Source organism: Mauremys mutica, chromosome 10 (genome assembly GCF_020497125.1).
Source record: "Mauremys mutica isolate MM-2020 ecotype Southern chromosome 10, ASM2049712v1, whole genome shotgun sequence".
Taxonomy (NCBI): Eukaryota; Metazoa; Chordata; order Testudines; family Geoemydidae; genus Mauremys; species Mauremys mutica.
Genome location: NC_059081.1, coordinates 61015161 through 61039257, shown reverse-complemented (window position 1 = coordinate 61039257; position 24097 = coordinate 61015161). Strand labels below are relative to the sequence as shown.

The window sequence follows — 24097 nt, the reverse complement described above, 5'->3', positions numbered from 1 at the left end:
CAAAGGAAATTAGCTGTTGCCCCCAGCTAATTAAACAACATATGCACAAATCTCTTAGGACACCAAAAATCCAATCCTGTTCTTAGGAAAGGTAAATTTTATTGAAAACAAAAAGCAAGAAAATACATCTGGAACTTAGGCTTTTGCTAGATTTAAAAAACCCACTTACAAAAATTAAACATCAAGAATAACATTCTTGAGGTCCAGCTTAAAGGTTTCAAGCAAAACAAAAAGCATTTGGAATTAGCACAGAGGAGTCCGCAAGCCAATAAGAAATAAACAGAAATAAACCTAATCATGTCTTTCTAGATATTTTCTGATTTATGAGTAGGTTTTAGGTATGATCTAATGATTTCCATACCATCACAAAAAGCTTTTTACAGCATAGTCCCAGCTCTGTCCCCTCTCTCTGGAGAACAACAACAGAACAGACAAAGGGAAGTTTTTCCAAATTTTAAAAAGTTCTAGCCTTCCCATTGGCACTTTTGGTCAGATGCCCACTCCTATCCTTTTACCTGTGGACTTTTTAACCCTTTACAGGTAAAGCAAGTAGAGAATAGCTACTAAGAGGGATTTTATAGCTAACTGGCTGGTTGGGTGTCCATAAAAGGGAGCTCTCCCCCCCCCCTCCATTTATCACAACATCTGTAAATACAGGTTTGGATTCTGCAGTGTGATCCATCTAACTGTACCCTTGTGCACATTTGAAACCATATTGAAAGTGCCATACTATGGGAAATCTTGCAGAGCAAATTTAAGATAAGAATGTACACTCAGGATTGAAGTAATACAGAAAATTATACAGAAAAATAGGGTAGAACTTTTTTAAAAGAGAGGGCTGCTTCATTGTTTTTACTTTTACACTAGTAGCTGAAGGCCCAGGCTATCATAAAGTCATCTGTAAAAAAAGTCAAAAATGGGTAAGAACTTAAAAAGTGGATGGTAACAGACCATGAGTCCCAGTGATGACAGAACCTGATGATATTCTAAACAGAAAGAGCTCCCAACCATGCTTGTAGTTGTTCCCATCACTTCATACTGGCTCAAAAGATATTCTCAGGTTTCAGAGTGACAATCCTAGAATCATATTATATACATAGGGGTTCTCAAACTGGGGGTCAGGACCCCTCAGGGTCACGAGGTTATTACATGGGGGGTCACGAGCTGTCAACCTCCACCTCAAACCCCGTTTTGCCTCCAGCATTTATAATGGTGTTAAATATATTAAAAAGTGTGTTTAATTTATTAGGGGGGGTCGTACTCAGAGGCTTGCTGTGTGAAAGGGGTCACCAGTACAAAAAGTTTGAGACCCACTGATATACATGCACATGCATGGGTACGTATACATATGAACAGCAAAAGTGAAAAAAATGCTAGGATGTAGAAGATTCGGATGGAAAATAATACTGAAAAATATTGCAACACCATTATATAAATCACTGGTATATCCTCACCTTGAGTACTGAGTTCAGATCTGTCCACCCCATCTGAAAAAAATATTTAACAGAAATAGGGGTGGAAAGAAGGATGATGAAAATTGGAGGTGTGGAAAAGATTCAAATAATGAGAACTGTTTGGTCGGAGAGGGAATATGATAGAGAAATATAAAATAATGAATGGTAAAGAGAAGGTAAAGCAGGCATTCCTATATACCAGGGGTAGGCAACCTATGGCACGCGTGCCGAAGGTGGCATGCAAGCTGATTTTCAGTGGCACTGTAGCAGGGTGGACCCTGCTCCTGCCCGAAGGGGTTTAAAAAGTGGCCTGGCAGGGCTTGAGAAGACAGCCTTCAGGCTAGGCTGATTGGGGAAGTGGCTGCATCTGGAGGCCACGCCCCAAACGGAGCCACAGGCCTTATAAAAGGCCAGGGAAGCCAGGAGCCAGACAGTCTCTCTCTGGCTATAGAGAGAGAGGGGCCTAGCTGCTGGGAAATAGAGACCAGGTATCTGAGTGAAGCAGGGCTGGGGACAGGCTAAGGAGCTGGGGAGCTCTGGCCTGGAAAGCCCCAGGCTGTGGCCTAGAAGTGGGCCAATAGGTACTGTGGGTTGCAGAGGGCGGCCCAGGGGTAGGACAAAGCAGCAGGTCCAAACCCTCCTTGCCAGGGATGAGTTGGCTGAGACTGCAGTCTGCCCCAGAGTGTGGGGCTAGACAATGACTGGCAGTAGCCAAAAACTGAGGCAAGGTAGGGATAGAAGGTGGGGGTTCCCTGAGAGAGAAAGGGAGACCCAGAGAGAAAGGGGTTACTGCTAAGGGGCAGCACCCCATGTAGAAGGGCACCGGGTCCAGGGAGGGACATGGGGGCCTACGAACAGGTGGATCACCAGCCTGCAGAGGGTGCTCCAGGGCTGGACTGGCCTAACTTCGGAGAGCAACCAGTAGGAGGCGCCGCAGGGGTGAGTCGACCCGTTTACAGGCACTCACACTGCCCGGGTCCTGGCCACCGGTCCGGGGGGTTCTGCATTTTAATTTGTTTAAATGAAGCTTCTTAAACATTTTAAAAACCTTATTTACTTTACATACAACAATAGTTTAGTTATATATTATAGGCTTATAGAAAGAGACCTTCTAAAAATGTTAAAATGTATTACCGGCACGTGAAACCTTAAATTAGAGTGACTAAATGAAGACTCGGCACACCACTTCTGAAATGTTGTTAACCCCTGGTATATGGCCTTACTTACAATATGAGAATAAGGGAACATTCAATGAAATATTGAAAAGCATTAAAGCAACAAATTTAAATCTATTTTATATACCACATATAGTTAACCTATGGAGCTTACTGCTACAAGATACTATTGAGTCTAAGAACTCAGCAGGATTCAAAAAAGAAAGAAAAGAGATACAAACCTGATACAACCTTGTTTCCATTTTAGTTTTCACTCAGCTGTGTTATACTATAGTCCACTAGAGGGCTATCTGATCACCTGTATTCTAACGTACAATGTTAGTACCCTGTAAGAGGTGGGGCAATTTCTTTCTTTGTTTTCATAGGTAGAATATTGTTAATCTTGGCCCAAGTCAAAAGAAAGAGTTAATTATTACATGTATTCTTAATTTGAAATTGCTACTAAATTTGTTCAAATTGTCTCATATACTGCCACAACACAGAGCTTTTTAAAGCAAAGCTTATCTAGCCCAAACCTATGATCACAGACACAATTATAATTGTGTTATGTTTTTATTTTATTTTTTTCAGTCACACTACAGCATCAGCTGGAGAGCCAGCCTTAACTTTGAATCTCCTTTGGTGAATGAACCCCTTCACAGAACTCCAAAAATGTAATTATGTGGGGTCAATACAAATTTTGCAGTTGATTTAAGGGGGAACTGGAACTGGGCCCCAAGAGAGGTAAGCATCCCTCCCTTCTCTCACATCCATGTTGGTTGTTCTAAATCATCCAGTAAAAGTTGTGTTGGTGTCCAGTTGGTGTGGGTCCTGCAGGCTCCCTATCTGGCTCTGTGTGGCTCCCCAGAAGTGGCAACATGGCCCTGCTGCTCCTAGACAGAGGAATGGCCACGGGGGCTCCATGCACTGCCCTGCTCCACCCACTCGCTCTGCAGCTCCTATTGGCCTGGAACTGCAGCCAATGGGAATTGCAAGGGTGGCACCTGTGGGCGGAGACAGCGTGCAGAGCCCCTTGGCCATGCCTCCACCTAGGAGCATCAGGGACATGTCGCCTCTTCCAGATTGTCGCCCAAGGTGAGTACATCCCAGATCCGGCACCCCGAAACCCTCCCTTGCCCCAACACCCTGCCCTGAGACCCTCCCACATCCAAACTCCCTCCCAGACCATGTGCCCTGCACCTCCTCCTGCACCCCAACCCCCAGTCCTGAGCCCCCTCCTACACCCAAACTCCCTCCATTGTTAAGTATAAGTCTTGATTAACTGGAATTTTTGACTTACCGGCGCTCCCCATCCCCCCAACATGCTGAATAACAAAGCTTTTACTGTATTATGTTTCATATTGTTTCTACAGTAAATGTCATGAAATATTTCCTCACATCTGAAGCCAATCCAGCTCTTTTACTCTCTGTTATCTTGTGAGTAATTCTGAAGCAAAAAACAAAATTTCCCCCTCAAGAAAAAAGCAGGAATAGAGAAGTTCTGTTTTTTCTCCAACAACAAAACTTAATTACAGGATAAAATTGCTGATAAGCCAAACTACCAGCCTTTGTAAGAGAAAAGACATTTCTTTTATTTAGAAAATGTAGGGACTTTTGCACCTGGGCAAACCAGAAGGTGGTGAAAAGAACTTTTGAACAAAAATCTATTTATTTGACTGGTAGTTTTCAGCATTCCCCTTGCTGTTCAAAGAAACTACTGTATGAACTTGACCTCTTCATTTTTGATTCTGCAATACAGTCATAAACCTCTGTCATAGGTTGGTATTGTATTTAGGATCCTGGACTGGGACTCAGAAGATCTGGGTTCATTTTCTGGCTCCGACACAGGCTGTGTGACTTTGGTCAAGTTCACTTAATCTGTGCGTTAGTTTCCCCTCCTCTGTAAAAGGGTGATAATTGCACTTTCTTACCTCACAAGGGTGTATTGAGTGAAGTACTACAGTAGTGGGGGCCATGTAAGTAGAGAGAAGTATCCAATAACTTAGTCATGTAACAGTCAATTGTCTTGGGAACATTTGAGATGTCAAAATGATCCAATCCTGTGTGCAGAATTCTCATTTACTTCACAATTGGGCCCAAAATCAGCATTATAAATTCCCTGCAGAATAAAATACAGATATAGAAGACTGACTAAGAAGTTTTTTTTAAATTGATATATTCCTCACCCTCATCCAATTTCAGGCCAGTCCACATTATTTTTCAGACTTAAGTTTTCTTCAGTCCTCTTTGCAGCCTGGCAAATGTCATGAAAGTTCACCAGGTTAAACTCAAGATCTATTCATCTGTATTTTGCCATGGGGATGATTTGGAGGGAGAGTGGAATTCTATTAAAAAATTGAGATAGACAAATGTTGAATAAAATTTTTCAAGATTAACCATCCTGGTACTTCAGGATCAAACATTTTCTACCCTGTACCGATAACTCTTAAGCAAAGATTTTAAATATATTTATTGAATTCATTGAATCCATTGGTCGTCTCATGTGACTAATTCTGGAACATGAGGTCTTCCTCCAGTAGATCCCTGTTTTAAATCAGGACTGTGTCAATAGAGAGCTGAGCTTAATTTCTGATGGCTGTCCAGCGGCCTGAGTGAAATGTATTGGCAGTCTCAGTCCACTTTCTCGATAGTATGCAATTTGTACACAGCTGCCCCAAGACGGAAGGTATTCAAAATCTTTCATATAACACTCACATAATATGGCTATTGGCTACTTACTACTGTGATGTCGTCATCCATGTTATTGGACAGTCAAATCACATGAATGGATAGTCAACATTCAAAAGCTTTAGCCTCTATTTAGGCTTTGTACTGGGAACATGAGAGAGAGAAGGAGTGGAACACAGCATGGGAATCTCTTCATCCAGCAAAAGTGGAGTTCAGAGTGGAGTCTCATGACAACTCAATATTAAGCTCCTTTGCATGTAGAGGACAGATGTCCAAACCCTCAAAAACCTTCGTAGCACTCCATCCTTTGTCATTTTCTACTCAAATCATTTCAGCAATATCATCTTTAAAAAGATGGGAGTAAATTTCTTGTTGTAGAATGTAAGCAAAAGCCTAATGGGAAGAAATTGTCTCAAGTAAAATTTTACTCCATTTTTGCTTTATACTCCATTTTGCTAGCTTTGAATGGCTGGTAATTAACGGAGAAAGGACAGCTAGGCCAGATGGTCAAGAAGGAAGTGGAGGAGTCAAGAGGCGCCAACTTTTCCCTGGATGGCAGATTGATGACCCTAAAGCAAAGGCATATACCTCAAGGACAAGATAAAGAGTGAAGCCAGAGGGACAAGATAAGGAACAACTGCGGATAACTCCCAGTAACAACCCAAATAATGCTGATTGGAGCAACCTTGAACGCTCCGATGTAACACAGCGAGTTCCAGAGGCTTGTATGGGAACTTATTACTATAAAAGAAGGGTGTATTGCCATGGAACTTTGGGTTTTTTCTGCATCAACATTGGAGCTTCAAACACGTTTGACAGAGCCTAGCTCCCCCTCCCTCGTGTGAAGTTTCATCTGGCCACTGGAACTGACCAAGCAACACTAAAGACTGGTAACTATAAGATCCAGCTGCAGAACCTTTTGGGGTGTGTGTATGTGTGTGCGTGAATGGAAACATATGCTGATTTTTAATGCTAAAAACTGTACTCTCAATAAATGGGGCGTGTTGACTTATCCCCCTTAAAAGATTCCGTGTGCTTCTTATAAGCATAACAAGGAGACTGGTAGTATACTCCCAGCCTACATCTGAAGTTGATGAGTTTAGAGATGAATAGATAATTAAATAGTGTATACAGGAAATGTTTGCATCCTGGTCTCTTTATCCATATGAATTGTCTCTACTGGGAGCTGACTGTAAGGCATGTAGTCAGTTTATTGATATGTGCTTAAAAATAGTATGGGGTTGATTGAAACCTTTGTTCCTTTTGATATGTCTTGAGTGGAACTAGAGTTGACAAAGTGCTGGAGTGACCTGTATTGGACAGAGAATTTCAAGGATTTTCCCTGAATTGGAGGAATGTCTATCAGGATGCACCTTACTTCCTGCATGACATTAAGCTGAACAACAACAAATCGTATTGATTTCTTCCATCCTTAGTGCATTACATATGCTTCCCCATTTAGCTGTTTGGTATGAAAGATAAAAACTTCCCCAAAGATTTCTTGGCATACAAAGGGGGCCAAATCCTGGAGTCCTTATTCACACAACTTTTCAGACTCAATGGAAAGAAGTAAGAACTGAATAAAATTTAAGAAAGAACTTCAGCCTTCATTTACCATGATCTCTTGATAAGAAGCATGGACTGCAATTCTACTCTCAGTCTAGTCATTCTAAATCTAATACTTGTCCATAGAAGTCAGCGCATTTACTCCTGATTCACAGCAGCATAGCTGAGGAACAGAATCCTAATTTACTTAGACCCCTCTCATCTATGTGCCTGCTGAGGTCCATGGTGGGCTAGATTCTCTGCTGGTATATACTGGCATAGCTTCAGTGACTTTAGTGGATCTTTACACCAGCTGAAAGAGAGTACTAACACATATTGAGGCGTCCATGTAGGGGGAGTGCAGATTGGTGGAATACTTGGTGAAACAATTGAAGTTGGCATGCCCATTTGCAATTCTTGAGATCTCCACGGTTCTTTCTGAAACTACTTTTCTGTACACCAGTATCCCACTGCATGGGTGGAGGTAGAACCCCCATTGTGTGAAAAGCATTCTTACTAGACCACGGTCTTGTCAGCTTGGTTATTTGTATTCATTAGATAACAATAGTTAGTCTCTGATATTTAACAAAATACCAGAGAAGTGGTTTATTACATGCATAAGTTCAAGAATCTTGGGCTGAACAGAGATTGGATTGCCAGTCACAGAGTGACTCTGGCATCTCATTCCTATTTTGCTATTATAGTACTAAAGAATGTGATCTGAAAGGGCTGTATCAAAACTATTTCCAATTATTTGTGAACACTGAAAAAAATCATAAACATCAATGAAAAATTCATGGGAAATTGGACATTTCTCACAAGTAACTTTTCCATGTAATATCTGTCATTGCCTGACGCACCCTTTCCTTTTCCTCTCATCTAAGTTGCGTGCTAAAATTGATGATTTAACTGAATTGAGCAAGCTATAAATTCATTCCCTGAGGTGGCAGAAATTTAACTGAGAGCAGAGCCAGTCATGAACTATGCCACCTATTATATTTTAGATTACGGTAGTTCTTTTATAGTAATGTCTCTGAAAAATCTTAATATTTATTAAAACCATCTGAGGGATTTAGCCACATAATCTTCCATTCATTTTAATTAAAAAATATTTTTGTCTGTTACTGTAGTGCCTAGGAGCTGTTGTGCTAACTTCAAGGGAATAAATAGCCGCAGAGAGTCAAAGGTGTTAATGTGACCCCGTCCCTATACAACACTAAACAGTTAAATATGGTTTTGAGTACTGAGACCTCTACTTATTTAGTTCCTTGGCAAACATACCATTAATAAAAAGATTAAAAGGCTTTTTAAAGATACAGAAAAGGGGCAGAACAATTAAAGCACTTGAAATGAAAAGTATTAAGGCTTTCATTTTAACAATATCCTTTATTTCCTTTTGCTGTCTAACAGCCTCCGAGATGGTAATAACTCTTCTTTTTGGGGGGAAAGAAGTTAGGTGAAGTGGGTGAAGCTGTTGTTAAAGTTCTATCCCATTCCCTTGAAAACAGAACTAAAGAAGCATGCACACAGGGAGAGAGAAAAGAAGAGCAAAGATTGAAAACACAGATTCTGTCTCTGTCTCTTACTTGCAACCCCACTTCGGGAGAAACACAGGCCCAGCTCACACTCTGATCAGGCACTCAGAGAGACCTGGCAAACTCGCACCAGCAGGGGGCTGTTTAGGGCATTGCTTTAATTGGCTTTTGTGGGCACAGGACTACAATAGTATTGCAAAATATATAGTCATGGCTGGCTGAGCCAGGTGCTTTTTAGACAGAAGGCAAAAGTAAAGAGTAAGAATAATGTGTGGAAGGAAAAGGACACACCTGGGAAGGGTGTGTGTGACAAGGTCTCATATCCTAGGCGGTGTTTGGGAATTAGCTGGATCTAGTGGAGGTGGTGATGTCATCTGGGTTCCTCCTTCTGGCCTGGTCTGGTCAGGATATGTCTCAGGATCAGAACAATAAAGGTCCAATGGTGTCACAGTTGATCCTGGGGTCCCAGGAGTTGGTGGGGCTGGCAGCTGTGATGGTGAAGCTTGCTCCTTCTTAGTCCACCTGTCTTCCAGCCAGCCAGCATTTGATCTTCCCCTGAACATAGGTGCCAACTTTCCCTCTACGCGGGGAGTGCCCGACCCCCCCGCACCTCCACCCCAGGTCCCACCACCACTCCCACTCCACCCAACTCCCCGCCCCTGCCCCGCCTCTTCCCAACCTTGCCCCCACTCCAACCCTTCCTCCAAGATCTCACCTCTGCCCCACCTCGTCCCGCCCCTGCTCTACCCCCACCCTGCCTTTCCCCACCTCTTTCCGCCCCATCCCTTGAGTGTGCCCCATCCCCACTCTTCCCCCTCCCTCCAGGAGCTGACCTGCACACCGCAAAACAGCTGTTCGCGGCAGGTGGGAGGTTCTGGGAGGGAGGGGGAGGAGTGATCACTGGGGCCCTGGTGGGGGAGAGGTGCTGGGGGGCGGAGAGAGATGGAGGAGCTTGGCTGCCGGTGGGTGCTAAGCACCCATTAATTTTTCTCCATGGGTGCTCCAGCTCTGTGCCCCCAAAGCCTTTTTTTTTAAGGAACCCAAAAGGGAGTGATGGGTGGAATAGTCCATCCTTTCATTACTGTGTTCACCAATTAGGCCTAATTTCTGACACACCAATTTTGATCAATTGATTTCTGGTCTCACTCTTCTCTTGTTTACAGGCATAATTTCAAACAAGAAGGCCTACTACTATAACTCAAGGACTGTGTTGGACTAATTCAGTCTGTTTGTCTCCCTTTTGTACTTTTCCTCCATCAGCATTTATTGTTATAGCTGACTGGAAAATTTTATAAACTTTTATCAACTTTCCCACTGTTGAGCTTACAGTTGGGGTAGGCCTGTTAGACCCCCATTATTACAACAAAGCGCTAATCATGGATTCCATTATGTTAGGTACTGTACAAACATGAGGCTAAATTCCTAGACTGTTTGAAAAATCCCACCAAACTATCAGAGGGCTTGTGTATAGATAGTACTTTATTTGTAAGTGTGTGTGTTTGATCTGAAACGTCAACTTTTATCATCTACAGAGTTAATTGTAGCTTCTCCAATGTATTAGATTTAAAAATACCCATAATTCTAATACTGAAGTGGGTGGAAGGGAGTGGACCTGCCTAAATGACCCTTAACATTCCATTAAGCAGATGTTTTAGATTAAATGCGTCATTGGACCATGCCAAAGGTGGTGTCACTCAGACAGTTGTTGACTAGGACATAAAGGACAGTTAAGCCAGGGATGGGCAAACTTTTGGCCCGAGGGCCACATCAGGGTTGCGCAACTGTATGGCGGGCCGGGTAGGGAAGGCTGTGCCTCCTCAAACAGCCTGGCCCCCACCCCCTATTCACCCCCTCCCACTTCCCACCTCCTGACTGCCCTCCTCAGAACCCGCAACCCATCCAACCCCCACCCCCCAGCTCCTTGTCCCCTGACTACCCCCTCCCAGGACCCCTACCCCCTATCCACACCCCTGCCCCCAGACAGCCTCCCTGGGACTCCCACCCCCTATCCAACTGCTCTCTGCTCCTCATCCCATGACCACCTCCTCCCAGGACCCCCCACCCCAAATGCCCCCCGGAATCCCACCCCCTTACCCAACCCCCCCTGCTCCCTGTCCCCTGACTGCCCTCCCGACCCACATCCCTGCCCTCTGACAGGCCCCCTGGAACTCCCACTCCCAACCCTCCCTGTTCCCCATCCCCTGACCTCCCCGCCAGAACCTCTGCCCCATCCAACAGTCCCCTCCTCCCTGACTGCCCCCCAGGATCTCCTGCTCCCTTACACAACCCTCCCCCACTCCCCACCCCCCTACCAGCAACAGGCGCTCATAGCCACGACACCCGGCCAGAGCCAGCTGTGCTCCCCACTCTGCGCAGTGGGAGTGGCGGGCTGCGGGGAAGGGGGATAGCGGGGGAGGGGCCCGGGACTAGGCTCCTCGGCCGGGAGCTCAGGGGCCGGGCAGGACAGTCCCACATGCTGGATGTGGCCCACGGGCCATAGTTTGCCCACGTCTGAATTAGGCACTATTAAATCTGACTGCTTTATTCAGAGAGCTGACCTGAAGTAGTAATTTGCTTCATTTCTCAGAAAGAGGATATTATCCTTTTCCAGGTTATCAGATAGTTAAAGTCTACCTTTCCAGGGTGGATATTAGTCAATGAACCAGCATCCAAATTCTTAGGACAGCAGAACAGACATTGCAGGAGTCATAAAGCAATATAGAGATTTTAAAAATTGTTCTATTGTCTTGCATGGCTAAAATAAGCCCTGCAGAAATGAAGAATCTTTTTTAAAAGGTTCGGTTCATAAAGATACGAGTTTAGATTTAAATTAATTGGACCAAATCCATTCCTGGTACAACTGAATTGAATTAATCTCCATCGAATTTGGCAGTTGGTATGCTTTAATTTAGAAAATATTATCTGAGTTTTTGCAAATAAGAATAAACATTTCCCTAAAATCAGTAACCCTCGCAATGGGAAAAAATTGTTAGGACTATCTGAGAATAGTTAGTAATCCTGATGAGGAACCATTTTACCCGACTTCTCAACTATAATCTGTACTTTGGCTAACACTCATTAAGTATCTCCTTCAGAAGGGTCGTTTCTCCATGCATCTTAGCTCCCATATGCCTTCTGTTTTGCATTTTATTTTGAAATGTGTAATAAATAAAATGATTTTTTTTTAAACCAAAGCATTGATGGTGCCATTATAACTCATTTGCCTTTCAATATAACCATCTTATTCACTATGGAACAGCCCAAGATCTGTAATTTGCATGAAAATTATCCCCTTTGTCTTTTCCTCATCACATACAACCCAAAGTATTTCTCTCCCTTCCAAAAAATTTCCATGAGTTGTGTTGCTCGTGAATGCATTTAGCTGATCAAAATAGCCCTGGCATAATGCCACCCTTACTATTATGTATAATAAAAGCCCCAAAGCCTCACTGACCCTGCTTCACCAAAGAAACACAAATGACATGGCAAAGTAAAAGAATTTCCCAGCAATAACAGAAGAGGACAAGAAAGCAAATGAAGAATGGGGCTTTTCATTAACTTTGTTTTAAACTGTTATAACAGTATCCAATAGTCACACAGTAAAAATGCTAGGAGCAGTTAATGAATTGCATGAAACCATAATGAAAGGCCCAAATAGTACAGATTCACCATGCCTTTCTCGCTAGGTCTGGGCACAGAAAGGAAATAAAACACAAGTAAAACCTTGGGGCCCAGTCCTATATTCACTGGGCTCTTGAGATTTCAGCTGAAGTCAATGGAAGTTATAGAAGGCTGAAAACAAGTACCATTTAATATTTTTAAATTTTAGTTTAAATTATGTTAATAGATTATTAATTTAGGCCTTAGTATAGGTTATCTATTCCAAAATTAATTTTAAATAGATTTATTTTTTTAAAACTCCAATTATATATTTTTTTTAAATCAGTTTTTATCCACCTTGACTAGAGCAGTCACAGGGCTGCTCTGATTTATGCTGACTGAAACAGTATTGCACTCTGACATACCCCAGAATGCGTCCCACACTGACAACACTGGCTTTGCACCAACCAAGGTTTCCCTTATAGCGGGAGACTCTTCAGTTGTCTCATTAAGGCAACTTTAAGTCCCCATTTGCACTGCTGAAGCAGCACAGAGGGAATTGGAGCAGGACCAAGAATCTGGGCCTTGAACTATCTGCCTTACAATACCCAAATCTGCCATTGTACCCTGCAGACATGCTACGTGGCACTCCAAGCAGAATACTGAAGAGATCTGCTACCCAACTAGACCTATATTTTCCCATTCAAACACTTCCAGAATAAAAGAACGCCTATTAAAGGAGGCACATCTACAAGGTACATCTATCGTTGACAATGTGTTCAATGACACAGAGGGTGCAGCTAACGGAGCCAAATCCTGAAGTCCTTATTTCTTATTCATTAATTCTCAAGTAGAATTCCCATGACCCCATGGGAGTTTTGCCTGAGTAAAGAGTGATTAAGAAATAAATACGGGTTTCAAGATGTGTCCCAGTATTAATTCTAATATTAACAGGAAGCGTCTGGGGGTGAGTTGTGTTTGGGTGTTTTTGTGTAACAGTAGGGGGCCTGGTCCTCAGCTGATGTCAATTGGGATTGCACACTGACTTTTAATAATGCCACCTCGCTCTTATAAAATCCAGCACTTTTCATCAGTAGATCTTAAAGTGCTTTACAAAGAAGCTCAGTATAATTTTGCCTGTTTTACTGATGGGGAAACTAAGGCACAGAGAGGTGAAGTGATTTACCCAAAGCCTCCCAGCAGGCCAGTGACAGAGCCAGGAAAAGAACCTAGCTCACTCGAGTCCCTTCCTGGTGGTCTATCCACTAGAACATGCTGTCTACCAGTTGAGGATTTGACCCATGGTATCTGTTGGCTTCATGCATCTCAGACACAAGGGAAAAAAATCTATTTTCAGTAAATAACTAGAATCTATGATTTAACCTCACTGTAGTGCTGGAAAACATTTCCTTTGAGTTCTTAAATGCTTTTCTGCTCATTTAATATTACTTTCTATGAACCAAAATGCACGCCAAAGACATACTGTGCAATCCGTCCATTGCATATCAGAAAGCAGCATGTGTTACTTATTCCCTTATGAATGCTACACATGCAACTATTTCCATTCAACAGCAACTCCCTCTGCTTCCCTGCAGACAGTGACCTAAAGTGATTCATTCATATGGCTAGAATTTATTTTTGGTGGGATGCTGGGTTTATAAAGACAGCCAATGTTTCTAAACAAGTCCAGAAATCTGGAAATGTTTTCCAATTTCTTCTTGCTGAACACGAAAGCTTGGCTCACGAAAGCTTATGCCCAAATTAATTTGTTAGTCCCTAAGGTTCCACTAGTACTCCTCGTTGTTTTTGTTTTTGCTAAACACTGTTATTCCATTCTACAGTGTCGTTAGAAGGACGTGATAGCTAAGGGAAGCAGCTGGAAACATAAGGAAGTCACTCTGAACGCTACACTTCAGTCTTCCTTCAGCTGTGGAGGTTACATCCACTACAGAGCTATTTTCTTCCAACAGAAGCAAATTGGTATGTGGATTTTTCTGTTTGTTTATTTTAATTGTCTTGAGCTAATGAGTTTTCCAGCAATATAATTCCTGAAGATAAACAAGCAATATGAGATAACACCTGCTGACTAAAAGGGTTTCTCTGAAAAAAGGGCTTGATTCTCACTTACACTAAGGTTAGCTTTGCACTACTCTGGCAGCATCAAGGAATCTGAAAGTGGGAATGAGTTACATTTTTAATAGCTTTCCACTAAAGTGCATTTACACCCACTTTAAGTCCCATTTACAGTCCCAGAGTGGTGCAATGTAACCTTAATGTAAAGAATCAGGATCAGTCTCTCTGTCTCTCTGTCTCTGGGTGCTTTGTGTTTTGACTTTAATGAGTTAGAATTGTTTAGGGATTGCACAAATTTACTATATCTCTAAATCAATTCCAGTCTCACTGGAAATAAGCATATGGGGTCTGACCCAAAGCTCCCTGAAGTGAACAGAATCTTTTCACTGACAGTATGAGCCTGATCCAAAGCCTTATTGAAGAGGTAATTCTAGAAAAGAAATCAAGAATCCTCATGAGCTCAGATAATCGATTAATACGATCATTCCATAAATCAGAATTGAGAAGTAATTCGTAATGAGCAAAGTCTTGTCCTGCTCTGGTGAAGTGACCAAGAAAGTGCGTGTATCGGGGCAGCAGACACTGGAGGACAAAGTAGACTTGTGCCTATTAGTGTCATTATACAGTAGTACAGGATAGGATTCAGTTCTATATTTGCAATAACCACAGAATTGTCAGGTGTAGCTTTTCTAAATGAAATCTAATAAAAACAAAAATTTCACAAAATCACAAAATCAATTATATTAAACTCCTTCCAGAATCCTATTAACTGAATCTCTGAACTAACCATGTAAACAAAGGAAACAGTAAGTTTTATAAACTCTGTACAGAAGAATTTATTTTTTAAATAAAAAGAAGTTATATTGTTGAATATTTTTTTTAATTATTACGATAGTTTACATCTTTTAGGGGAGGAGAGAGAGAGATCATCAGGCTAAAGGAAGAAAATGGACACACCAAATTTGGAAAACTGTAGAACATTATCTAAACTCCATAGGTCAAATCCTGAAAGCTGGACTCAGCCCTTAGGTTCAATGAGGTTGCTCATGCTTTAATTTATGCACATGCTTACATACCTTGCTAAATCAAGGCTTGAGAATTCAAAGAAATGTAGGAATAGAATGCACCTTGAGAGGTCATCTAGTCCATCTCCCCTGCACTGAGGTAGGATTAAGTATACCTGGACCATTGTAAATATTTAATCATTTGCTCAGGATTTAAACTACTTTGATTAGCAAACTTCATTATTGTTTCACCTGCCTTGGAATAGGAAGTGCAAGCTTCTCATAACTGGCTCTAAATCTATCTACACAACTGTAAAACTCTATAATTCCCCCTCCTCACCGTAAGCCAGGGAAGGGCAGACAGGGCACAGCTTCTATCAAAGTTACTGTCAGCATGTGAGAGAGAACAGGGAGTGAGGGAGCTGCCTGCAGGAGATTTGAAGCCCGGAGCAGGCTTACTAAATGAGCCAACTGGAGACACCTGATGCAGGGAAGAAACCTCTAGGACTGTGGTCCCCAAACTGTGGGGCAAGCCCCCCTACAGGTGCTGAGAAACATTTTGGAGGGAAGCAGCAGTGCCCAGGCCAGCCCCACTCTGCCCCCATCTCTGCTCCAGTCCCACCCCCAGCTCTGCACCCAGGCACTACCCTGGCTGCTAGCCCCCACCACAGCCCAGCCATGGTTCTTCTTCCAGTCCCACCCCCAGCCTCGGCCCCCACCCAGGGCTCCGCTCCTGGGCCCATTCCCGGTCCAGCCCCAGCCCCAACCTTGGGACCCTTACCCCATCCATCCCAGCTCCAGGATGGGGCACTGGATGGGGCAAGGGGGGCGCAACCCTCAAAGTTTGGAGACCACTTCTCTAGGAGCTCATTCGTTACAAAAGAGTTGAAGGAATTCTGCAGGGAAAGGGACTGACTGGGAGACGGTACAAGGGAGTCAGCTTGAGCAGGGCAGCTGGTGCCGGATACAGACTGGGACAGATTTCTGGGAATTCTGTGAGTGATTGGAGAAATGCTTTTTTTGTTGGGTTGATTTTTTTGGAGCTTTGTGAATAAAGAAAACCAAACACCCAAGAAGGCCTGTGATTGAAAGGAGAAAGACTGTGTGGGGTTTGCTTAAGGAGCCCTGAAGAAGAAGAACACAGAGGTGGGGCACTGCAGAGGCTCCCCTGGACATAAAGGGGCACTCAGGTTGTGGCCACCCCAATACAGCTGGCACCTGAGCAGGGACTCTTAGCGTCCCCTTCTCCAAGAGGGGCCCTGGAGGAAGTCTTGTGATTAATGATACAGCAGCAACAGGCAGAGAAGGAGCAAAATCATCTGCTCCAGGAAGCCTTACTAGTCACCCAGCAGCACACGCAGGAGGCCTAACTGGCTGAACAGGAACAGAACTGGCAGTTCCAGGCCAAGGTGGCCAGGCTGCTTGTGCTAGGTTTGCTGGGTGCTCCTACAAGGGTGTTCCCTGTTGAAGCTCTCCCAGGACCCACCCTAACCAAGCTAACTCTACTGACTCGGCAGCTTTCCTGACAGTTGAGCGGGTGACAGCCACCACTGGCTGGGAGAGGAGTCCCCCTTCCCCACTCACTCTTTAGCTACATGGGGAGGCTAGAGTTGCCAACTTTCTAATTGCACAAAACCGAACCCCCTAGCCCCTCCCCGCCGATCCTGCCCCCTCTCACTACATTTTCCCTCCCTCAGTGGCTCGCTTGATGCTCTCCCCCACCCTCACTCACTTTCACTGGGGTGGGGAAGGGGGTTGAGGTGCAGGAGGGGGTAAGGGCTCTAGGGTGGAGCCAGAAATGAAGGATTCAGGGTGTGGGAGAAGGCTGCGTGTTGAGGCAGGGGGTTGGGGTAGAGGGGGGGGGTGAGGGCTCTGTCTGGGGGTGTGGGCTCTTGGGTGGAGCCAGGGATGAGGAGCTTGGGGTGCAGGAGCGGGCTCCAAGCTGGTGGTTGGGGCACGGGCTTACCTACGGCCAGGACTGTCCTTAGGGGGGTGCTGGGCCCAGGACATAGGGGCCAAGTTTCTAATCTGCCAGGGGGGTGCTCCCCCTCTGGCCCTACCCAGGCCCCACCCCCACTCCACCCCTTCCCCCAAGGCTCCACCCCACCATGCTTCTTCCTACTCCCAACCTGCCTCTTCCCATCCCTTCCCCACCCAGTTCTGCACCCTCCCCTGAGCACACTGCACCCTCACTCCTCTGCCCTCTCCCCCAGTACCTCCTGACATTGCAAAACATCTGATCCGGGATTGGCGCTGAGAGGGAACAGAAGGTGCTGATCGGCGGGGCCTGCCGGCGGGTAGGAGGTGCTGGGGGGAAGGGGAGGTTCTGCTGGGGGGAACTTCTCCTCACCCCACCTGCCTGCCACTCGCCTCCCCATTCACCTCCTCAACCCACTCGCCCACCTGCCTCACCTCCCCGTTCCCTCCCCAAAGCGCAGGGCCCAGGGCAGTTGCCCCAATTCACTGTACCCAAGGGACAGCGCTGCCTCTGGTGGCTCCCGGTCAGCAGTGCAGCTGGGGGGCTAAGGGAGGCTTCCTGCCTGTCCTGACTCCATGCTGCATCCTGGAAGCAGCCAGGAGATCCAGCTCCTAGGCAGAGGCATGGCAGCCGGCTCTGCATGCTGCTCTCGCCCTCAGGCACCGCTCCCGCAGCTCTTATTGGCTGCGGTTCCTGGCCAACCAGTGCTCAGGGTGGGGGCAGAACCAGTGCTCAGGGTGGGGGCAGCGTGCGGAGTCCCATAGCCTCCCCCATTCCCGCCTAGGAGCAAGACCTGCTGGCCGCTTCTGGGGTGCAGCGCAGAGCCAAGACAGGTAGGGACTAGCCTGCCTTAGCTCTGAAGCACCGCTGACCGGACTTTTAATTGCCCAGTCGGCGGTGCTGACAGGAGTCGCTAGTGTCCCTTTTCGACCAGGTGTTCCGGTCGAAAACAACCCCTGAAAACAAGACCATGGGTGACCTGATGGATAGCATTGTTTTGGAACAACATTTAAAAATTCTCCCCATAGCAGTACAAGCCTAGGTTTGTCAGTTCTGCCCACTAACCATCCCAGAGGCAGTAGAAACAACAGAGAGGTTTCTAGAGGCGGAAGCTTCAGGCATTAGGATAATTCCTCCTAACCCTCCCCCCGGCCCACAGTAACTCAAGAGTTGTTGGCACTGCTCCAGGTTTCGGCACCCCAGGAATGAGAAGATGCCCTTGATATTGGTCCCCCTCAAGTAAGAGAGCCTCTACCTTCCTGGAGATCTCCAGTCAGAGGCGCTTTGAGACCCCAGGATCCAAGCAGGCCTTTGTTGACTATTCAAGAGGGGCCGAAAATATGTTATTGCTTTAGGCAGCTGGGACATAGGTAGTGAGGGTGTCCCATGATGGAGTGTGACTATCTAGGGTGTCACTTTGGCAGGTAGAGTAAGATCTCAAACCTGCCAGCGAGGGATGCCATAAGACCCTTCCTGGTCCCCATCCAGATAGAATCACACTGGGCCCTGGGCGCAGTATTGTCCTAGAAGTTCCACAATCAGGAACATCCTATCCTGGAGGAGTAGGAAACTCCTGGATGGCAAAAAGTGGTATTGGTCATCCAGAAGGAATGCTGGGCAGTGAAGCCCGGCACTACTATCTGCAATGGACTCCCTTTTCCCTTGTCACTGACCAAGCGGTGCTCTGATGGCTCCAGATGACGAGAGATTCATATGCCTGGTTACCCATTGGTACCCTGCCCTTTTGTTTTCCTGGACAGCATTGTCCTGACAAGAACCACCAGACTGCAGACCTTCTGTCCAGGACAGACAAAGATGGCGAGCCATGCAGTGAGTGCTCTGTCAGGCCACTCAGAGTGGTGAGGAGTATGTGAGAGCATAGGGAGTGAGGGAGCCTGCCTGACTTGAAGAACTAGAGCAGGCTTGATAAACCAGAGACACGTGGTACAGCAAAGGACCCTCAGGCAGCTGGTTCCTTACAAGAACTGAAGCAGTTGGGGTGGGAGGGGGACTGCAGATTCCTGGGGACTCTGGGAGTGATTAGAGAAATGCCTTTTTTGTTTGCATTTTTTTGAGCTTTGTAAATAAAGAAAACCAGACCCCAAAAGGGCTGTGATTGAAGGAGAAAAACAAACCCCACATAGTCTCAGGAGCCCTGAAGAATCAGGTGCAGGGCACTGCAGAGGCACCCTGGCCTCATGGGGATGCTCTGGTGGTGGCCACACTATTACACAGTGCTTAAAGTGGGGGAAGGGAAGTGCTTGCAATGGGTCAAAGACCCTGCTGAGGGGTGTACTTTAAGCATTGTCTTACTAAAGCTGCTGCTCTGAGGTTGAGAGAGTCCCTGTCTGTCACCCCACACACACCTTTTTCAGACCACTTTAAGCACCGGTTACTGTAGCTTTGAGGCTTCTATAACCAGCATGGAGTGGGCTCTAGTGTCACTCTTTGGCCTGAGAGAGAGGATAGGATTCCTTCCTTCCTCCTCTTCAAGCTTGGCACAGCAGCAGAGAGAATTTGGTCCTGAGAGGCTGAATTCTGTAACTGGATGCATATAGGTGGGCTACTGAGGTTAGTCAGGTTCTTGCCATATATTTCCTCCCAATTCTAGAACTAATGATAATCTTTGTGACTAAGATGCTGACTAGTATAGATTCTCCTTTTTACTCTGCACTGTTGCTTCTGATCTGACAAGCTAATGAATAATTTCTGGGATGCTATTAACTACTATTTTAGGAAGCTCATATTTCAGCTAGCTAGCTTGACTCAAAGAGGTGAAGTTATAATTGTCCTTGCTAATAATAAAATCTTGTGTCTTTATGCATTCCCTTCTGACTATGCCAACAAATTTTCCACCTGGATTTCTAGATCTATTATTACTCTTGTTTTCACCTAAAAATGGGGCTGTTCTATACCTCCAGACAATGCTAACGTATTCTGTGTACTGCTCTTGGCAGAGGCCTATTTATTCATTACACAATACGGAATCTGTGCCAACAGCTTAGCTGTGTGTTTCTCGTTCTAATGAACAGATACCTGGCTGACTTTCACTCACTGGCTCCAAGAGTATTTTGTTTTAAATCCAGTCACTCAGAAGCTAACAAATTCACAAGAGTGCAGGGCTACATTATGGCTGCCCCTGTGCTCTGTACTAAAGGGAAAAGAGGGTGGAAGGCAAGGCCTTCTCCTCCGGCACCCTGCAACACAGCAAATGCAATATGAAAGAACCACACTGGCGCAGTGTTTACTGACTACATAACAGGCCTAACTCCATATATACACTATTGCTACGGTTGCCACATGTGAGGTACAAAAACCAGGACATGCGGGATGATTCTGAATCCATAAAACTGGACAGCTGGCAGTGCATATTGAACTGTAACATCCTTGCAGATATTCCAGGACAGCTACCTCATAAAAAGGGGCAGTTGTTGGAAAACCTGGACAGCTGACAACCTTATGCTCTGACACAGCTTTGGTGGCTTCTGCAACAGAAGACAGCGAGGGTCACTTGAGGGCCCAAGCTACTTTAAAGAACTATTACTTCATTCCTATAACTATAGACCCTCAGCCCCGACCCCAGCATGCCCCCTTTGCTGGGGCACGTGCAGGGTGGCAGGAAGCATAAGATCCCACATCAGCCCTAGGATGCTCTGTAACTGGGAGAATTCTCCCCTGTCTAGTTACAGCTCCAATACAGCCCCTTACCGCCACCAGACTGGCATATGGAGGCTTTACTTTACCGCAGTAAGATCCTTCAAACAAAATGACCAGCTCTAACTCAGATGTAACTTTTCTCCAGCGATGGGGCTCAAAAGGATACCGATGACACCAGTTGTTGCAGCTTAGGCTTGCAAAGTTGACTCAGCTGCAGGTAAATCCAGAGAGGTCAGGCATTGTAGCCCTCTGCCATCCCCGTCAGCAGCAATGGGTCCAAAAGGATTGCAACTCCCTCGTAGCTCATTCCCCACAGAGTCACCATCTTTCCTTCTTTGTCTGCCTTTGGCTTCTCTCTGAACCTGCTTCCTGCTTCCTCTCTTCTGCAGCACTCATCTGCCAACCCAGTCAGCTCCTGCCAAACACATTATTCCCAACCACCAATTTTTAGTGTCTCTGGCTGTTCCTCCTGCACTGGTAGATGTGGCTAGATACTTGCCCTTCAGGTGCAAGATTCTCAGGCTTCACCCACAAGCTTCTGCAGAGGTGAAAGAGAAGCACACAAAATATTCTGCATCTCTTTTTCTACCTTGGCTCCTACTCATCTGCTCGTGGTTCCTTGGCCAGAAGAGCATTTTGCCTTTCAATAGAACAGAAGGATAACATCATTAATTCTTATATTTTTGCCTGACTGAAGCCATTGAGTGCTGCTGTAGTAGCAGGCAGAATGTTCATGGATTCATTATTGCAGGCCCTTTAATATTGAGGTCCTTGCTCAGGTTTTATGTATAAACTCTCCCTGACAGTAGTGAGGTTTTGCCTGCATAAGGATGGAGTGGGTGGGTTTTCCCAGAGACTATCGTAGTTGTTCCCCTTATTTATTTAGTTAGTTATTTGCTTGGACTCCTATTCTGCTCCCTTGGGCAGGTTAACTCTGGCAAGTGAAGTTCAAGGCATCTGAAAAACACTCCTGGACAGCACACGCAGGGAGAGGGGGGGTAGTGGTGTGTGAGTTGGAGCACTGGGTTATTGCCCACTTCTCAGTTACTTCACTCATTCATGTGTATGCACTTTATGATGAGAGGAAAAGAGCTTTCACTGTTTAATTTACATGATCTGTGGCCTGCTACTAGGATCACAGGACGATTAAGGGGGACACAGGGGAAGTAGATAGTTGGAGACCTCCTTTGACATTTTGCCCTGTCCCTCTTCACTATCTCCTCACTTCTCTCTTGTCTTTTCCTTTCCTTCCTTCAAAATGTTCTTTCCTCACCATCCTCCCAACCCCCGCTCCTGTTCCTCTCCCCTGTACTAGATATTAAATAGTCACCAGTACTGAGGGCCACCAGCCTTCTTAACAGAGGTGTCATTTGCTATGGGACAAGGGGGGGCAGTTGCCCCCCCGGCCTTGGTTTGCCCCTCCCCCAGACTTTTCATAGGTCTTTGTGCTCCACCTTCCTCCCCCAACTTTTGCAAGATACAATATAATCACAGAATATTTTATATGCTGACACAGATTTGCCTCCCCCAGAATTCTTCAGAAAAAAGTTGCCCCTACTTCTTGAATATACTTAAGCCGTTTCACCCTGAGTTCAACCAGTGTAGTCTAGTAGGCGCTAGACTGGCATTCAGGGGGCACAGATTCTATCTGCATCTCTGCCACTGACCTGCTGTGTGACCTTGGGCATCACTTCTGTCTCCACTGCCGTCCTTCATCAGTCTGGTCTCTTTAGGCTATAAGCAGGGCAAGAACTGTTTCTCACTGTGTGTATGTACAGAACCTTGCACAATGAAGCCCCGATCTCAGCTGGTGCCTCTATGTACTCTTCTATAAATGTTAATCTCCTAAAACAATTGTGATCATGGCACTGTACGCCATCTGAAGTCTGCCAGATGAAAAAGCAGGGGGAGCAGTGATGATTAGTGAACAGCAAGCAAATGCAGCTGTTTGCAATGTAATACTTTAGCCACCTGTCTCTCCTTCCTTCTAAGGATCCCAGGTGAATGAACTCAGGCTCCTACAATCTCTGGGAGATGGTGAAGAATTATTAGCCCGCAGGGTGCCCAGCACCCTGAACTCCCATTTTTAGAATTGTTCAGTACCCTGCAGAGCTGAGCCCTAAGTGAGAAGGAAAGTGAAATACCCAAGGAAGCCTGTGGCAGAACCAGGAACAGGGCCTAGATTTTCTGGTGCCTAGTTCTCTGCTTTAACCACAAGTCCATTTTTTCTCTTCAGTGGCTGGGAAAGCTGCCAGTGCTATGCTAGTCTGGGGGGCTGAGTAAATGTCTAGCCCTCCTGGAACATGAAGATTGATAAAGAAAGTATGAAATAAACCTCTGTTCTTGATGGATGTCCTGGGGGCCTTGTACAATACATGGACCTGAGATATGAGCCCCTTCTGCTCCCCACCATAACAAAAGGATCTATATAACGTGAAAGCACCTGTTCTTTGAACAAGTATAATCATGAGAAAAGACACTTTGCTCAAAGCAATGTAATGCTTATATAAGTACTAAACAAAATCCTATTTCATGGCTGGACACCAACCAATTGTAAAGCAAGAGGACTATATGCCTCCCACCCATCACTTAGAGAGTCATGGGAAAACATTTCCTGCACTGTCCATCACGCTTGATCAGAATATTGACATCACAGCAGTTAGCTGATTTTGTAGCTCAGGTGCTAAAAAATTAAACAGCAGGTAGCTCCATCAGGAGGGAGTGTAGGTATTGTGGCTGTGATCCAAGGAAGGGATTGCTGGGGCTCTAGGATGAATGGAAGGCATGCTCAACCTGTCTGAAAAAATCATTCATGTGCATGCCACTGTGCAGTAATCTAAGTAGGTTCATTAGCACTCCACAGCTGGGCTTTGTCAGATGGTGAGTGGATTAGTTGAATCTGTGGCACACCCTGGATCTGTGGCACACCCTGCACCTGGAGCGTGGGATTTATTGTTGAGATGATATGGATATGAATTCACATGCTGTGTGTATCTATCATACGCTTACTGGCTCTGAGTTGGCAAACCATCCAGAAACTGCAGCTGCTTTCCAGGTGGGTCCAGTTTCCCCATAAAGGACAGTAAGAGTGGGAAGGGCAGGGCTTGCTACAATATAGTATAACCTCCTCTCAGGGTAGGAGAGGTCATGATTCTCTCCTTCCATTGCAAATGAGAGGTTAGTGTTTATGTTTATAAAACAGAGGAGGGTCTTATGGTTTGGGCACTGGACTGGCATTCTGGGTTTAATTCCTGGTTCTACCATAGGGCTTCTTGTGTGACCTAGTCACTGAAATCTCTCTGTACCTCAGTTCCCTTGGGGATAATGTACTTCCCTTGTGACGTGCTCAACTCCTATAGATAGGGCATGTACTGTAAGCACAATGCTATATTTCAAATTGCAATGACCC

The 24097-nt window shown here is 45.3% G+C and overlaps 1 protein-coding gene across 8 annotated transcripts in view; it reads left to right on the top strand.

Moving 5' to 3' along the window:
- The window catches only part of CMKLR2 (chemerin chemokine-like receptor 2), a 59044-nt gene that overhangs the window by 7149 nt on the left and 27798 nt on the right, over nucleotides 1–24097 (top strand). For 4 of the 8 annotated variants that reach the window (XM_045032076.1, XR_006582580.1, XR_006582579.1 and 1 more), the window contains exons 2-3: nucleotides 3200–3352; nucleotides 13818–13956. The gene's annotated coding sequence lies outside the window, so the exon portion shown is untranslated. Of the gene's footprint in view, nucleotides 1–3199; nucleotides 3353–5755; nucleotides 6187–13817; nucleotides 13957–23678; nucleotides 23744–24097 lie in introns of those variants that run through there. The other 4 variants (XM_045032077.1, XM_045032078.1, XM_045032080.1 and 1 more) reach the window with 3 other exon arrangements.